This window comes from Protopterus annectens, chromosome 12.part0 (genome assembly GCF_019279795.1).
Source record: "Protopterus annectens isolate FY-2018-M chromosome 12.part0, PAN1.0, whole genome shotgun sequence".
In the NCBI taxonomy this organism is placed as follows: Eukaryota; Metazoa; Chordata; order Ceratodontiformes; family Protopteridae; genus Protopterus; species Protopterus annectens.
Window position 1 is genome coordinate 191180027 of NC_056746.1, and position 17591 is coordinate 191197617.

The following is a 17591-nucleotide window of genomic DNA, read 5'->3' on the forward strand; positions in this document are numbered from 1 at the left end:
TTCTTTTTTCATTTGATCTTACAGCATTCGATGAAAGTACTGATGACTGTAAGTACAGTTGTGTAAAATCTTACCATAACAGTACATGTCCTTGCCTTCACCGCTGTAGTATTCCTTACAAATGGGATCCCCTGGCGTGAAGCCCACCGTCCGGCTAGTTTACCAAAGTCTACCATTGCTTTAAGTTATGATGAACGTCACCTGCACATTCCTTGAGTGGAGTAGGGCATAAAGGTGACTTTCAGGCATACCATCCTCAGAACTAATTGCTCTAGTAGGAACAGCAGTCCAAGGAAAATCAAGGAGAACTTGCACATCGAGGAAGGAAAAAAGACCAGCGGGATGGAAAGAGGAAGTGAATACTGCAGAGGTGAAGGCAAGGCCATCTACCGTTATGGTAAGATTTTACACAACTGTACTATGTCCTTACATTCACCTCTGCAGTATTCATTACAAATGGGAGAGTGCCAAAGCTCAAGAAGAAACCTGGGAGGAGTAAGCAGCAGAGCCCTCCAAGAAGCCATGAAGAATGACATCAGCAAAACCAGCTCTGGCTCTGGAGATACCATCCGACTAGTAATGTTTGGTAAAGGTATGCACAGAAGTCCAGGTAGCAGCTTCAAGAATAGAATTAGCATCCAAGCCTTTGAAAAAAGCACCAGAAGAAGCCACAGCTCTAGTAGAATGAGCCTTTACAGAAGAAGGAAGGCTTTTGCCATGAAAAGTGTAACAAAAGGAAATAGCCTTAGAAATCCAAGTGGAAATAGTTTGTTTGGAAACAGCCAAACAGACCTAGGATGAAAGGAAATGAATAACTGGTCAGATTTTCTGATAGCTTTAGTTTTATCCAAATTAAATCTGAGCTGTCTATGCACATCTAAGGTATGCAGCACCTACTCACTGTTAGATTGTGGAGAGGAGAAAAAAGTAGGCAAATTAATATACTGATTAAGTGACAACTCATTAACCACCTTGGGCATGAAAGAAAGATTAGTACGCAAGGACACCCTGTCCTGAAGAAATATAAAAAAGGTGGACAAGCCATAAGGGCTTGCAACTCAGACACACATCTGGCAGAAATAAGAGATAACAAAAGAGCTGTCTTCCAAGAACAATGTTTAAAGGCAGCTGAAACAGCAGGCTCAAAAGGAGCCTGAGTCAATTTTTCGAGAACAAAATTAAGATCCCAGGGAGGAGGAACAGGGTTCCTGGGAGGTCTAATATTAAGGACACCTTTAAGAAATTGCTTAGCCTCAAATCTAGAAGCTAATGAGGAAGTTAAAGGCAGACAAGCAGAAAAGCTGATAAGTAGGGGGAACCAGTGCTGTTGCAGCCAAAAAGGAGTCACCAACAAGATTTTGGGAGCATCCTGTTGAATCATGAACAGGACTCTCAGAAGGAGAGGAAGGGGAGGGAATGCATAAAGAAACATCTCCTTCCAAGAAAAGGTGAGGGAGTCCACCTTCCATACCAGAGGACATGAGACTGGCACAAAACAGAGGAAGCTGTCTGTTCAGAGGGGAGGCAAAGAGATCTACTTGAGGAGTACCCCACTGGTGAACAATGTCCAGAAACACATCCCTGTGAAGCATGCATTCATGGGATTGAGTGAAGGACCTGCTCAGATTGTCTGCCACAAAGTTCCACTCTGAAGGAATGCAAACTACCTGAAGAGTCACTCGATATTGGATAACCAGATCCCATACCAGAAGTGCCAGCCAGCAAAGATGGTAAGATCTCGTACCCCACTGTTTGTTGATATACTACATGACTGTGGTATTGTGAGTGAATACCTTGAGAAGCCCTGGAGAGAAGAGAAGATGAAAGGCCTGAAGAGCCAGCAGAAGAGCCCTCATTTACTTGATGTTGATGTGCTACTTCCGCTGACGAGGCAAGATGGGAGAGGTCTAGAATATGTCTCCAAGTACCTTCTTTCCTGGGCACTAGAAGCATTCTGGAATAAAACCCTTTCCCCCTTTGGGACACAGGCACCTCTTGAATAGTACCCTGAGACAAGAGGCCTTGAGGAACCTCTGGGAAAAAAGGAAGGTGCTCCCAAGGAGGCTGAGGAATATCCATAAAAGGAGGGTGGGAAATCCAGACCATGAAGTACCCTTGCCAAATGATTGACAGCACCCAAATATCCTGGGTGATTTGGAGCCAAACAGGAAGAGAAAGGTGACGAGAAAGAGGAATATGGCTGGAAATGGGTGGATAGTCAGACAGCACCTGGTTTGTCAGGAAAGGAAGGCTTAAGAATCCCTGAAGTCTGAGTAGCCTTAGCAGAAAGAGTCCATTTACTACCCTTTTTACCTTTAGAAGGAGGGTGAGACTGCCTGCGAACAAAGGCGGGCTTAGAAGGGTGGGTTTGCTGAAATTTAGGCACAAGAGAAACAAAGACATTCTTAAGCTCCTGTAAAGCCTTCCCTTTGTTCTGAAAAGACTTAAAGAAACCAGCAGCTGCTTTACCAGACAAAAGAGTATTATCCAGAGGAGCATCCATCAATTTAGTCTTAATATCATTGGGCAAAGGTTGAAGCCGAAGACATGAATATCTCCTCAGAACTAAACCAGAAGCAGCAGCCCTAGAACAGGCATCTGCTGCATCATAACTACATTTGTTAGAATGATGAACTACCTGAGAGGAAGTCCCAAGCAAGGAAAGAGCAGACAATTTACTCTCAGAGTCTGGAAGATCAGAAAGAATCTGACAAGCCTGAGAAAGAAGAGACAAGACATACCTAGAGATATGGGTCTGATAATTAATAGCCCTAAAGCTAGGGTAGCCAAAGTATAAACCTTCTTACCCAGCCTATCCATGGTTCTACTGTCCTTGTCAAAAGGCAGTAACTTGGATGAAGGAAGCAACTGACTACAGACACCACAGAGGGGTCAGCATCAGGATACTTAAATAAAAAGGAACAATCCTCAGGCACCCTATAAAACCTCTCTGACTTTCTGGGAGCAGGGGGCAGAGAATCCAGTGGTTTAGAAGCAGTGAAAAAAATATCCAATAAAGCAGGCAAGACAGGAGGAATGGCCGCAGATTTAGGAGATTTCATCTGCAGTAACTCATAGTACCTCTAATGGATATCAGAAACCTGGGCACAATCCCACTTAAAAAATTCCATCATCCTAGAGATCGTGTCCCCAAAGGATATTTCCTCAGAAGGATTATCTAGAGTATGAGAATCCTCTTCCTCAGACCCGTAGTTTAAAGGAGAAGGAATCTGGGTAGAATAAGCAAGGGAGTCATCATCAGAATCCACCTCAGAAGAATGCAGTCCTCTGGGCCTTTTAGGGGAAGAGAAGGACCAAGGAGGAGCAGGAACTGAAACCCCTTGAGGAGGCCTCAATGACAGTAAAGCATTAAATAACCCATGAGTAAAGGCCTGACACTCACTTTGTGGATCCCTAGAAGCAGACGAAACATGATTAGTTTTCTGTTTCTTTTTTAAGGGGACATCTGTCTTAGAAACCTGAGAAGGCCCAGACTCAGGATGGCATTCCACAACCGCAGTAGGAACCTCTTCCCTAAAGAGAAACTGCAGAACCCCTCTAAACCCCTTGGAAACAGTCAACTGTGGTTCCCTCTGAATGCCTGAAATGAACGCCTGCAAAGCCTCATCAGACGTGCTGCCCACCAGATCCTCATCGACTTCCAACCCAGACGTGGTAGAAGAATCTGACAAAGCAACCAGGTGCACCTCTAGGTGCATAATAACCTCAGGATAAACTCCCGGCAAGGGCTGGATAGTGGAAGATTCCTGTCATACCTTCTGCTGCCCTGATGGCTGACCCTCGGGGCAGGAACTTCCATCCATAGTATCTACAGCAAGAAGCTTAAGATGCTGGTGCTCAAGATACAAGGAAAGGGAAGAAAGCCTACTACAAAGAGTTTTGGTGGCAAACGCCTGACAAATTGAACAAGACGTATGGCCATGAGCAGCACCTAGGCAAAAAAGACACTTATCATGGTGGTCTTTATGGGGAATCAGTCTCCCACACTGGCATTTACCCTTCATGGATGACATTAACCCCAAACATCAGAAAACAAGCAGAAAAAGTAACCAAAAACCCAACTGGGTACTTATCTGCAACTGTGAGGACTCCAGTAAACAGGAGTAAGCACAGGAAAGCCAACAGACAGAAAAATGAAAAAAAAAAACTGACGGAGGTAACAGACCGACAGTTAAAACAGCATTCGGACTGGCAGCAAAAAAGCGTGAGTATGAGTAAATCACCTAACCAGACAGTGCTTCCAGACCACCACTAAAATGGGCCAGAAAAATACCTTGCAACTGTCCAGATTTTCGCAGAATGTCCAGATTTTTACCTGATATTTTTGGCCTGTTCCTCATAAAATTGGTGGTTTTCTAGCAAATCACTGAGAATTCAAGTCATGCAATAATGATGCACATTGGAGTTTTCAGCTTTATAACCTTCAAAAAATGCATGCTAACACAAAACCCATTATTTTATCAACTTTTTTTAAGTTTATAAGAACAACATTTATAATCTGTCCCTATTTTTGGGCCTTTGCCCCAGATTATTTTAGGATTTGTCCAGATTTCTCGAGTTAAAAGAGGTTGAAAAGTATGTCCTCCATCCATTTGGATGAACTGGTAGATAAAATGAATAAAAGCAGAGTTATTATTATTGTGGAGTCTGGTAGATAAAATGAATAAAAGCAGAGTTATTATTATTGTAGAGTGTTTCTTGTGGTGTTGAAAAGTTTTCTGTGAACATGGCTTCTTTCAGTTAATTATTATACTGTATTATTATAATGTAGGATCTGAACTGATCCTTTCCTTAGCATTATTTGCAGTCCTTTACAGGTCTCCTCCTGTACTGTGGTCGCACATAGTTCATCCTAACATATTCAGTCAATAAATCCCTTCTGAAGTACTGAAAGCTTCAGGGAAAATGTACTCGTATTTAGGTTCTGTAGCAAAGTAGGGGGAAGACTTTAAGTACCCTCTTCTGTGTTTAAATACTGCTGTGAGATGTTTCATTCTGTTCTGTAAAAAGCTGACATATTTTCCTATGAGTTAGCAGGTAAGAGCTCATGTGTGATATTCTCAGAATGCACATATTACCAACTTGCACCATTGCAACTTCTAAGTCAGCTGCTACTTCCTCCAGCATGGTACCTTCCTGTGTTTAAATGTGGTCACTGATGGACATGAACATGATGGCTTATCCATTCTCATCCATAATAGCAGAGTTTAATGAATGTCTTTAATGCAAAGAGAATGAATAGTAAAAAGGATACTGTTTTTGTTATGCTAACAAACAGATTACTGGGAATTATAACATTGTTCAATCACAAAATGTTCATTATGGAGAAAACAAAATCATTTTTCCAACAGAGAAGGCAGAAAAAAAGAAGCAAGGGGCAGGCTAAAGGTAAACATCTAAAACTAGACTTGGAAGGACTAAGGAATATTATTGTAAGAAAAAGAAGAGAAAGATAAACCTTGACAACATGGCTCTGACTGTGGAAGTATAAAGTCAGCAAGATGAGAATTGTATGCTTGCAGATGAAATAAGTGGAGAAAACAGTGAGATTAATAAGACTGATAGTAATGAAAATCACTGTTTTGTATGAATGGAAAGAGCAGGTATTACTGAATTAGAAGGGGTAGATTCTTAAGATCTGGTCAGAAGTGATATACTAGTAACTGAAGATTCAGTTATCAGAATAACTGATACTTACATTAACAGAATGATAATAAACATTGAATAGTGTTATGCTTGCCAGGAGTAAAAAATGTAGGATGTTAGGGGGGGGGCTTAGAACATCTCAGTGTAAGGAAATACGGGACTGTTGTTATTTATGTTGGTTCAAATGATCTGATCTTTAAGGATTCATAGACTGTTAGTAGGGAACTTACAGAACATAGCTTGTACAGGTCTTAGGACATATTTTTTCACAAATCACATACACAAAGGAGAGTCAGATCAGTATGAATGAAAGATTTCTGGGTAAAAACCTACATGAAAAAATGGCCCATTTTAAAAAGTGGAAATGTGTAGAACATCCAAGCCTAATTTGGAGCACACATGTATTCTGACATGATGGAGTCCACTTGTCAAGATAAGGGAAGAGAAATTTTACAGCAGGAATTATTATTTACTGGAATACCTGATAACACAAGACATAATTTTTGCCAGGTTAGAAATTTAACAGTTCACAGATATTTCTTTTTTTTTTTTAAATCTCTGTTATTGTTTATGAATATGGTTAAACAACGACTGGAAACCAGTTTTGTCAGGTTATAAATGTATTCACTGTAATAGACATTCATACAAAAAATCAAGTGAAGGTACTATGATAAGGATTAAAGACTATTATGAGATTTGTGATTATTACATGTTTGATAATAACGCCACTTCTGGAGATTGTTTAACTGTGACAATAAAGACAAACCTACAAGGGATTACAATTGCTGGTGCATGTAGATCATAGAATCATAGGAAGTTACTAGGCTATTGGCCCTGAGGCCCTTATAAACCTAGCCAAGAATTTAGCCCATGTTCCAACAAGTCAGCACCCTATGCCACTGTCCAGCAGGGACATAGGTGGAATCCCAGGGGTGTATTTTCTGTTCCCCATCCAGTTATCCAGGTTGCGCTTAAAAAGGTTTAATGAGGTATTCTGCTTTACATGGAGAGGAAGTCTATTCCACAAAAGGGGGAGTCTCTAGGACACAAATCTGTCCCTCCAACAAGTCCTATTGATGTCACAGACCAGATTGAGGTCTCGTGTATGGGTTACTTGAGTGGAGTTTGACTTGCAGATATGCAGCAGTCCCATCAGGGCGGGGTCTGAGATTGCTTTGTATGCCAGACAGAGGTCACCTCTGAGGAGTCTATAGGAGACTGAGTAGAGGGACAGGACTTTTAGCCTATCTGTGTAGGGCAGATGTTTGAGGCTCTGGATTCTCTGGATGAGGAATCTCTATGGTCTCTCCAGCTGCTGTATGTGCTTTGTGAGGTACATGCTGAAAGGGGAATTGTATTCAATAATTGGTCTTATAAGGGAAGAATACAGGGATGTTATGACCACCTTGTCCCTGGATGAGATACTCTTACTAATGAGGTGGGCCATGTAGAAAGCTTTCCGTACAACAGAGGCAATATGGTGGTCAAAAGTCAATTTTCTATCAACCTGGGTTCCCAAGTCCCTCACGACTGATTGCATGCTTAGTGCTTTATTAGAAGTGTGATAATTTGTGGGGACATCATTCTCCCCAAAAGGGATGATGATGCATTTATTGGCATTCAGTTTGAGGCCATGTTTCTGGCACCAGCCATTTGTTTGGGAGGGGACCCTCTTGGAGGATTTCCACATCACTAGGGGAATTGATGACAGCACCCAGCTTGCAGTCATCTGCAAACTTGGTCAGCCATAGCCCACTAGATTTGGCCTGCACCTCTGAGAAGTATATCCCAAACAGCAGAGGCCACAAGACTGATCCCTGGGGTACACTGCTTGTTACGGGTTTACTACTTGAGGTGGCTTCCCCTATTTTGACTAGGTGGGTTCTGTCAGTGAGCTAGCTTGCTACCCATCTGGTAACATATGGATTGATACCTAGTTGAGAGAGTTTATCTATCTACCTGAGTGGGGAATAGTATCGAAGGCCTTGGCCAGGTCAAGGTAGGCGGTGTGCACCTTCTTCCCCTTGCCTATGGTCTTGGTGACTGCCTCAAAGAAGTTGACCAAATTTAACAAGCATGTCCTCCCCTTGACAAAACCAAACTATGTGGGATCAAGTGTCGGGAGGTTGCCAATGTCCTTTGTAATGAAGTCCATGATAATCCGCTCCATGGCCTTGTAGATCAGGCTAGTTAGGCTGATGGTTCTATAATTTCCTGGATCAGTGGACACTTGACCTTTGTGCAAAGGGATGACAGTAGCTGTCCTCCACTTGGCTGGGATGAAGCCGGTACTCAGGCTTTGCTTGAATTGGCTGCCTTATGGTGCTGCAAGTTCCTGCCTGAGTTCATGTAGGATGCAGCCTGGGATGTTATCAGTCCCATGGAGGCTGTGGTTTTTGTCTTTGAGAGGGCAGTGATGACTTGCTCCCTAGAGATAAGGGGAGGGGGGCAAGTACTGGGGATATCCTGTTTTACTGATGGGGGGACAGAGGACTGAAGTTTTCACTGAACCTGTCTGCCAGCAGGTTGGCTATATCTACAGGGTTTGTGTATGTGGTGTCCTTGACCACCAGTTCTGAGCAGATCTGGGTGCTTCCCTTGAGACTGTGGACATATGTGAAGAAAGCCTTATGATTGTCTTTAGTAGATGTGGCCAGTTTGGACTCAAAGTTTGCTTTGGAGGATTTCACTAGTGCTCTTATTTGCTTGTTCAGGCTAAAAAGAGATTGCTTCCAATTAGACACCTGCTCCTTCTTGGTCACAGACAGCAACTTTTTTCCTTTTATTATAGAGTTTATTTATTGTAGATGTCCACCAAACAGGTTTACTCTTCCTTGAGGAGGATAATTTCATCCTGTCTGGTATTCCTGATTCCATGCAGATATATATATATATATATATATATATATATATATATATATATATATATATATATATATATATTTTTTTTTTCATATAGTACTTTTGTGTAAGTTTGGAAATATGTGCCAGTTTCTGTGGAGGGGGAGGGGGCTGTGAAGCTGTTTATACCTTCCCTCAGGAGGCTGTAATCAGCTATGGAGAAGTTTTTTTTTTACCCTAGCTGGGGAGTGGGGGGGTGGGGGAGATGATGACTTTGAAAGTGACTGTTTTTGTGGTCAATACTTACCAGGGATAGTGACACTGTAGGGATGCTGCAGTGGTTACTCATGCTGATTAATACAAAGTCCAAGATATTTTCACCTCTTGTGGAGGAGACCAACTGGTCCAAGGCATTTGCATTGATGAAATCAAGGAATCTCTGGGCATTTGTGTTTCAGCATGAGTATTTCTTCCAGTCTATGGTTGGATAGTTGAAGTCACCCAGGATCAGGGTAAAGGATTGAATCTTGATAGATTCGAAAAGGTCCAGATAGGTGGAGTGGGCATCTTGAGTCAGAGTTGGAGGCCTGTAGCTAGCTATGATTTGAATAGGGATTGTGTCAGTTGTTAACTACATCTAGATTATTTCCTGTGCATCATACTGTTTCACCAGCCTAGACGTGTGTATGTCTTTTATATATATTGTAACTCCACCTCCTTTTGTTTTGCTGCCCACGGCTTGGGGTCTGAATGAATGATAGGATGAGTAACCTGGTATGACTGGGGTGCTCTCCGCAGTTTTGAACCAGGTTTCTGTGACTGCACAAATGTCAGCTTCTTTCAGGGTTAAGAATGCTTGCAGTGAGTGCAGTTTCATGTTTAAACATCTAGCGTTTAGCAGCATAACCTTTAATTTACATTTTGATGAATTTTCATGTTGGTACTTTTAACCTCATGGCATTATCAAAAAAAAGGCACTAAGGGGGAGGCAAGAGCCTTTGCCAGTAGCCTGAAGCCCAAGGGAGACATATGTAGGGCATCTCTGGCAAAGCATCATGGCTTGTCAATCATGTCATCTCAGGCTGTCAGGTACTGGATCCCCTTTGAATGACACCAGAAACTAAGTCAGTTGTTAAAGTCAATCATATTCTGTTTGTATTGAGGCATCATTCTGGGTGACTATAGAATGCTGTTTAAGGCTAGGGACATACCTGCCTGTTACATATACTCAGCGAACTCAATCATGTCTCTCTTCATGTAGTCCAGGGAGGTACATCTCAAGTCATTCATTCCAACATGGACTATGATAGAGTCATAACAGTGCCTGTTGAGAGACTTGAGTGCATTGGTGATATGGTGGGAATTTGGCACCTGACAAACAACTAACCGTGACTTTTTCCTTATCCAGCCTGGTGAGGGGCACATTTGTGTGTCTCACAATGGAATCTCCTATGACTAATATGTTCAGTTTATGTTTAGGCCTTAGTGGCTATAAGACACAGATGTGTGGACTATGTGTGGTATGTGGTGTGGTGGGAAGTGGGGTTTACGTGTGTTTATGCCTCGGAGGTCTCTTTTGTTTGGGTATGTTGAGGGTCTACACATATGTGGGAGTATGTTGTGTAGGTGTGGGTGGTGTTTGAGGTGTGTTGCTCATGTTGCCAACCTTCTCAGTGCCATATATACTGGTTTGTGGGGGAGAAAGCAATGACACTAGGTGCTTGATTTAATTGCATCTCTCACAAATTGTGCTCCTAGGTGGCAGTAGTAGAGAGTTGTCCTTGTACATGAGGCAGTTGCCACACTGTCTCAGGATGCCCACATCGATCAGACTGGCAGGAGAAAATGCAGGAAATTGTCTATTCATATTTGTCAGAAACTGAAAGAGCTAAGAGGATAAAGGGAGGAAGGTTTACGAGTAGTACTACTAAATGATAACACAAGTGCTACTAAGAGAAAACTTGTAGCTGGAATATCTTAAAAAGGGTTAAAAAAAGTGCATCTGAAGCTTCGGATACTGCAGACCTGTATCTGGACTATGCTATTCAATTTTAAGGGTAAGAACTCAGTAAGAAAAACTCACAATGAAGCACAGATTAATCACTTATAGTCAAAAGAATAGAACTTTCAGTATGAAAAAATACAGTTAAACAGCAATGAAATGCAGTAAAATGCAGTTAAACAGTAATGAATTATAGTAGATAGCAATGAAATGTAGTTAATCAGTAGATTGCTTTGAAACAGTAGCTCACAAGTCACAACAGTAACAGATAGCACAAGTAAAGCAGTGTAATAAACAGGGCAAACTAAATGCAGCTGGACTCCTAAGCACAAACAGCAAAATGAAGTTGAAAGAGGTACAGTCTTTTTTTTTTTTTTTAGTAGAAAGTGAATAGACAGAAGGTAATGAGATAATTCAAGGTTCAGAAGCTAAAGGAGTTGGGCCTTTACTAAGTTCTCACTATAAACGGTAGAATGAGCTGATGTAATGTGACTGAGGGGATTGTCCAGTATCAATTTTATACTAGAGGCGGGCAACTCAAAGCCACCAAGACTTAAGACTACCACAATAGCTGAGCGGGTGGGTGGGACAAAAAATAGTTTCACAGATTACATAGATATACAGTAAAACAGAAGTGCAGAATAGTTGAAAATAAGCACTTCTGTTTTTTCCAATATCACAGCAATGGAAATGGCAGAAGGCCTCTCACTACAGCTTTGAACAGCTTGAGCAAATAAGTACAACTGGTATAAAACACTGGCTATTAAAGGCGGAGAAACAGAAACCAACCCAATTATCCAATCAAAAATAATAATGCTCCTCCATCCTTTTTTTCTCTCCTTTCTCATAACACAGCCTAGTGACTCCCTTCATTTCCACTCCCTCTCCCTTTTTCCTTTCTCATAATTTAGCCTAGTGGCTCCTTCATTTCATTTCCACTCCCTCTCCCTTTTTTCCTTTCTCATAACTCACCCTATTGACTCCCTTCATTTCATTTATACTCCCTCTCCCTTTTTCCTTTCTCAAAATTCACCCTAGTGACACCCTTCATTTCATTTCCACTCTCTCTCCCTTTTTACCTTTCTCATAACTCAGCCTAGTGAGTCCCTTCATTTCATTTCCACTCCCTCTCCTTTTTCCTTTCTCATAACTCACCCTAGTGACTCCCATCATTTCATTTCCACTCCTACTCCATTTTTCCTTTCTCATAACTCACCCTAGTGAATCCCTTCATTTCATTTCCACTCCCTCTCCCTTTTCTCCTTTCTCATAACTCACCCTAGTGAATCCCTTCATGTCATTTCCACTACCTCTCCCTATCCCCCTTTCTCATAACTCAACCTAGTGACTCTCTTCATGTCATTTCCACTCCCTCTTCCTTTTTTCCATTCTTATAACTCATCCTAGTGAATCCCTTCATTTCATTTCCACTCCCTCTCCCTTTTTCCTTTCTCATAACTCACCCTAGTGACTCCCTTCATTTCATTTCCACTCCCTCTCCCTTTTTCCTTTCTCATAACTCACCCTAGTGACTCCCTTCATTTCATTTCCACTCCCTCTCCCTTTTTCCTTTCATAACTCACCCTAGTGACTCCCTTCATTTCATTTCCACTCCCGCTCCCTTTTTCCTTTCTCATAACTCATCCTAGTGACTCCCTTCATTTAATTTCCACTCTCGCTCCCTTTTCTCCTTTCTCATAACTCATCCTAGTGACTCCCTTCATGTCATTTCCACTCCCTCTCCCTTTTTCCTTCCTCATAACTCAACCTAGTGACTCCCTTTATTTCATTTCCACTCCCTCTCCCTTTTTCCTTTCTCATAACATCCCTAGTGACACCCTTCATGTCATTTCCACTCCCTCTTCCTTTTTTCCTTTCTCATAACTCACCCTAGTGAGTCCCTTCATTTCATTTCCACTCCCTCTCCCTTTTTCCTTTCTCATAATTCACCCTAGTGACTCCCTTCATTTCATTTCCACTCCCTCTCCCATTTTCCTTTCTCATAACTCACCCTAGTGACTCCCTTCATTTCATTTCCACTCCCTCTCCTTTTTCCTTTCATAACTCACCCTAGTGACTCCCTTCATTTCATTTCCACTCTCTCTCCTTTTTCCTTTCTGATAACTCACCCTAGCGACTCCCTTCATTTCATTTCCACTCAAACTCCCTTTTTCCTTTTCATAACTCACCCCAGTGACACCATTCATTTAATTTCCACTCCGTCTCCTTTTACCTTTCTCATAACTCAGCCTAGTGAGTCCCTTCATTTCATTTCCACTCCCTCTCCCTTTTTCCTTTCTCATAACTCACCCTAGTGACTCCCTTCATTTCATTTCTACTCCCTCTCCTTTTTCCTTTCTCATAACTCACCCTAGTGACTCCCTTCATTTCATTTCCACTCCCTCTCCCTTTTTCCTTTCATAACTCACCCTAGTGACTCCCTTCATGTCATTTCCACTCCCTCTCCCTTTTTCCTTTCTCATAACTCACCCTAGTGACTCCCTTCATTTCATTTCCACTCCCTCTCCTTTTTCCTTTCTCATAACTCACCCTAGTGAGTCCCTTCATTTAATTTCCACTCCCTCTCCCTTTCCTCCTTTCTCATAACTCACCCTAGTGACTCCCTTCATTTCATTTACACTCACTCTCCCTTTTTCCTTTCTCTTAACTCACCCTAGTGAATCCCTTCATTTAATTTCCACTCCCTCTCCCTTTCCTCCTTTCTCATAACTCACCCTAGTGACTCTCTTCATGTCATTTCCACTCCCTCTCTTTTCTCCTTTTTCATAACTCACCCTAGTGACTCCCTTCATTTCATTTCCACTCCCTCTCCCTTTTTCCTTTCTCATAACTCACCCTCGTGACTCTCTTCATTTCATTCCCTCTCCCTTTTTTCCTTTCTTAAATAACCCTAGTGACTCCATTCATTTAATTCCCACTCCCTCTCCCTTTTTCCTATCTCATAACTCACCCTAGTGAGTCCCTTCAGTTCCACTCCCTCTCCCTTTTTTCCTTTCTCGTAACTCACCCTAGTGAGTCCCTTCATTTCATTTCCACTCCCTCTCCCTTTCCTCCTTTCTCATAACTCACCCTAGTGACTCCCTTCATGTCATTTCCACTCCCTCTCTTTTCTCCTTTTTCATAACTCACCCTAGTGACTCCTTCATTTCATTTCCACTCCCACTCCCTTTCCTCCTTTCTCATAACTCACCCTAGTGACCCCCTTCATTTCATTTCCACTCCCTCTCCCTTTTTCCTTTCTCATAACTCACCCTAGTGACTCCCTTCATTTCATTTCCTCTCCTTCTCCCTTTTCTCCTTTCTCATAACTCACCCTAGTGACTCCCTTCATTTCATTTTCTCTCCTTCTCCCTTTTCTCCTTTCTCATCACTCACCCTAGTGCCTCCCTTCATTTCAGTTCCACTCCCTCTCCCTTTTCTCCTTTCTCATAACTCCCGTACAGGTATTTGTGAGAATCCAGTACTCTGTAGTACCTGTCAGGTTTAGTTGGAGCAGGAGGCAGGGCATCAAAGGCTAAGCTGGATTCATGGAAAACATCATCCACTACTTCCAAAATAGGTGGCATGGCCAGGGGTCTGTGCTGGGGCAGGTCCATAAACTCTCTAAGTCATTTCTTTGACAGGGGGAAGTCTTGAGATTCCCATTAAAATGTTCCCTGAACAAGTGAAGGGTTTCCCCAAAGGAGAGGTCCTCTGGAGGGGAGGCAGAAGGGATGGATTCCTCTGCATCTGAATCCTCATAAACAGTTAAGGGATGTTGTTCCTCTTCAAAAGCAGAATAATCAGATTCCTCAAACTCTTAGTCTGTCATAATTTCTGGAGAAGGATGCCTTTTCCTTTTTGGAGTGGGCCCTGAGTACCTCAGATAAGGGAGATGCGATCCTCCGCCATTTTAAGCATTTGAGCTTGGGGTGGGGGAGCAGTAGCAAGATGGTGGTTAGAAGCAGATTTCCTAGGAGTGGCCTGGCTTCTAGGCCTGAGAGAATCCATCAGTCTCTGAGAAGCGGTAGTTAGATGCAAAGACATGAGTTTTTGTTTAGAATCGGTAGTGCGAAAGGCCTCCTCAGAAGCCAGTGCCTGCGTCATGGCTCCGGACCCAAACAAGGGAGAGACAGCCAAAGGCTTGGAAGATGAAGTGGATTTCTGCGGCATACCTGACTCTGAAAGGTTCTCGGCAGATGCCTATATAGAAAGTGAGTCGGGCATCAGGGGCTGCAAAAGCGCCTCACTGAATTACGGAGAACTGACAACTTGCTTAGCGGTAGCATCGTCTGAAGGCTTAGCCTTGTGTGGCCTGTCTTTACCTTTATCTCTACATTTTTTCGTAATGACGACCGATTGTTGGCTGCTGGATGCCATATCAGAATTTGAAGAGGGAACACGAAAATAATTGTCTACAAAAAGAGCTCTACAGTAAATGGCTCTCACATTAAAGAGGGCACAGAACCGTCAATGAGGGACGTCATGGTCTGGGCCTAAACAAGTGATGCAGTAAGAATGAAAGTCTCAGTGTGGGATCTGCTTTCCACAGGTGAGACAATTGTTAACTTTTTCGGACATTGGTTAGAGCAAGAAAAAAGGGCCCCAATGGGGTACTTAGTTTTAGACATTTTCTGCTGAAATTCAACTTCTGGTAGCAACCGACCAGCACTTGTGCGAACTGCTTCTGCTATGGGCTCTACGGCAAGAAAGACTGGGGTAATGACGTCAGCTGCCTTGCTTTATAGCACTGACAACCTGACATCAGACTACAGGTGATGGCAGCCAGTGCACAAAAACATTGACTCTGGTATTTGAGCCGACCGAGGGCTATCAGAGCAGGGATAACCCACAGGTGATGACTGCAACAGTGAAACACGGATAACATCTTAACACTTCCCTTTCATAGCAAAACAAAGCAATTAGATCAATCAGGGGTTTAAAGGCAATTGTCAACTCTTCTGACAAATTTACATAAGCAGCAAATCAGTGTTGAAATGCTAAGCTTTAAATGTTGGTTATTTATAATAGTTTATGTTAAGATAACTTAAATGTAGTATCAAATATTTCTGTGACATTTAGAAAAAAGCCAGAAAATATTTTTTCTTGTAAAGTACCAACACACTTACCATTTTTAAGCCCCCCACACACACACACACACAGGACAGAACTGCAGAAAGAGAGATAAGTGGCAACTCTATCAACTAGGTGCAATGATAATGTTCATAATAAATTATTTTATGCTTATTTGTGACATCCTTCCAGAGGGGGATGCATATCCGGTAATCACAGATCCAAGGTAAGAGATTCCCACTGTCTTTGAGTCAGTCCTTACATTGTTAGAGTGCACAAGCATTTTGTAGTCCACAAAGAAAATGTGACTATTAATGGCAACCATAATATACAGCTGAATTTACTTTAATGTACGTTTACTATGTGCTTTTGCATTAAAACATTAAAGAAAGGAAATCAGAAGTACTTAACTGAACTGCATTTAAATGCGCATGTAGACACACACACACACACACACACACACACACACACACACACACACACACACACACACACACACACACACACACACACACACACACACACACACACACACACACACACACACACACACACACACACACACACAGTCAGACATGCATTTAAACACAGTACTGCATTCCACATATAGTGTTCTACATGCTACATACATTTTTATACACACACACACACACACACACACACACACACGCATACACACACAAACTCATATGTTTTTGTACACATACTTTATACACATAAACATACATATACACAAACATGTACACACATACTCTCTCTCTCTCTCTCTCTCCCTATATATGCAATATGGGGGCAAACAAGTCATTATTTATAATAAACAACATAGCAGAGTTTAGCATTATTAATGTATACATTCTAGTAAATGTTGCTTAATGTTTTACTTGGTCACTCTCACACATTGGCTATGTGTTGTGCATGCAGTCTTGGCCAGTGGCTTTATGTCAGTATTTTTTTTAATTTGTATTGCTAAGTACATTTAATACTTGTTATTATCATTGTCAATGTAGCCCAAGTCGTGGCTGAAAAGGGTTCTGGGACCAGTCCACTTTCCTGGTTACCAAAGGATAAATAAATATGAGATCATAAAAAATGAGGGGTGAATATAACAGAAATAATTAAGGAACTAGTAAAGCACTGCATCATTCATGAGAGAGAAAAAAAATTCCCATTGAAGGCATTGGGAAGTAACAGACAAACTTAGTTTGGAGTCCTATTACTTGTCACTTGTAAATGTACAGCAAGGATCATTTACTGCAGTGAGAATTTTCACACCTCAGCATGAGAATGTGGGGGAAAGTCTGTCAATTCATTTAGAACTACAAAAAAATTCCATTACAAAAGCCTGCTATTTACCTACTTTCTTTTGCTGGAAGTGGCTAACAGCTATTTATAGCATAGAACAAGCTCTGACAGACACATAAATGAGGCTCGGTCAAGGAAACATAGAAGTAGTTCTGTTTCAGAAGGTGTGTTTAGATGACAGTGCTTCACAGTCCTGCCATTCTATCTCAATGGCATGAGAAAACAACACCACTTCCTTATGTCTAGCATGAGTAACATAAAGATGACTTGAAATGTATTCTGGGAAGAAGGAATGAAAGCAAGAAAACAAGATCACATTACCAAGGCAGGCCCCATCATCTGCCATTTTGGGGGAAACACATTAAAATTGTAAAAGAAGCACTTGGAGTTATTTTGAAGCATTACAACAGCTCCATAAACAACGATACAATGAAAAAATATGTTTTTTGACTTCCAAATTGGAGTTTTCCTTTAAACATGAGGCAATTTCTACAGCCTGTTGGGAAGCTGAAGTGAGACAAAAGAAAGAGTAATGCTGAGCAGTAGCACACAACTGACTAGAATGAAGAATTAAAAAAATATGCAAAAATTATGTCTATAAGGATGCTCACAACATGTACAGGAATGGCAAAGCTCCATGAACAATGAAATGGACATTAGTTAATGGATTAAAATGATGATTTAAACAAGGTTAGAAATCTAACAG